This window comes from Rhinolophus sinicus, linkage group LG04 (assembly GCF_036562045.2).
Source record: "Rhinolophus sinicus isolate RSC01 linkage group LG04, ASM3656204v1, whole genome shotgun sequence".
NCBI lineage: Eukaryota > Metazoa > Chordata > Mammalia > Chiroptera > Rhinolophidae > Rhinolophus > Rhinolophus sinicus.
In genome coordinates, this window is record NC_133754.1 from 122,964,889 (window position 1) to 122,966,445 (window position 1,557).

Genomic DNA, 1,557 nt, shown 5'->3' on the forward strand with positions numbered 1-1,557 from the left:
TGAAAAATCCAAGATACAGTGAGGGAGCACACTTAATTTGGCATTGTATTTTATTTGAAATTCACTGTTTAATCTCTTCAATTAAGCTAAGTCGGTCACATAATAGATCATAATTTCATGTAGAATTTAGGACTATTTGAGTAAATTATTAACTGGAATAAATACATTTCTGGAAAATTTAACATTATACATGGCAGGAAACCTGAACAATTGGATGCCACTTTTTCTAAAACAATGTTATGTCCTCGTTGTTTACCTGGGACATTTTTGGCAGCTATGAAGTATCAGGATGTAAAAGAGGACGGAGAAGAGAGACTCATTTACCAAGGCTTCTATAGATGCTGGCTTTATACTAGGTAAATAGTAATAGATGTTTTGTTGAATCAATGTTAGTCCACTAATAATTTAAAAGTTTGCCCTTTTCTGTTTCCTTTTAAGGCTGACCCAGTGTCGTAAGAGGCTAACACAGAAGGGTAAAGTAAGACTCCATAAAACCCAGAGAAGGGATTGTAAAACTCTTATTTGGATCTTGTCTGGAGTCACAGCTGGGGAAAAAAAATAAAACAAAACAAAACCTTGAAAGTTATTTTCTCTTTCTCATTTGGAAAAGCATGTAATTTAAAAAATAATCTACATGGTTAATATAACTTTAAGCAATGTAAGATAAAAATCTCTTAAAGAATATATGTATGGAGAAAAAGGGAAAAAAGATAGGCATACAAAATTGGGATCAAAATTAACATGACATTTTCAATAAAGTGACTAATTATATTAGAATTTAACAGACAAAATAGAGATTAGAAATCAACCAAGGATATTTGTTTTCTCACTAGAGCTAGTAGTTCTTTAAAAAAATCCCTGCAATGTTAAGTGAAAACTGACTTAATATTTTTGTTAGTTTTTTATAATACTAAAATTGTCCCATCTTTGGCCAGTGGTAATCTTTGAGTTGGCTCTTGTGTCTTTGACACAACCCCACTAGTCTTTGAGAGGCTTACTTGTTTTCTGGTATGACAGGATTTCCTACCTTAAAGTTGGAATCACCCATTTTCCCCTCCTCATTTGTCCTGATTCTTTTTAATGGTGAGTCATTTTTAGAGACTATAAGTGTGGTTAGGAATACAACCAATATTTTTTGGTACATATTTATTTAAATGTTCAAAAAGGATTTTTTTTGTGTGTGTGAGAATTGTTACCAATTTGGTCTTCTTTGATCACATCCAAACTAGTTATTGTCATTTTAAAAATTCCAATTTCATAAGGAAAAAATGAAGTATTTGCATTGTTTTTATGAACATTTATTTATTAATCAGATTGAATGTTTGCTAGGGTTTATGAATTGTTTAAATTCATTTGTAGATTGCCCATTCATGCACTCAGTTTGTTTGTTATATTCTTTCTGCATATGCCAAGGATAGAACCCCTCATAAATGTTTTAAAAATGAAGTCTGACATACTAATCAGCATTCCATCTTTCTAAGATTCATGTTTCGATTGAAGATTATTTATTAAATAAATATTCATTGCATACCTATTCTGTGACACACAACAGATATT

General features: G+C 30.9%; 1 non-coding gene across 1 annotated transcript; it reads left to right on the forward strand.

Moving 5' to 3' along the window:
- The first annotated feature begins 425 nt into the window (after nt 1–425).
- Nucleotides 426–547, forward strand: LOC141571430 (small nucleolar RNA SNORA26). The gene has a single exon (XR_012496173.1). It is a non-coding gene; the product is annotated as a small nucleolar RNA SNORA26 (small nucleolar RNA).
- The last annotated feature ends 1,010 nt before the right edge of the window (nt 548–1,557 follow it).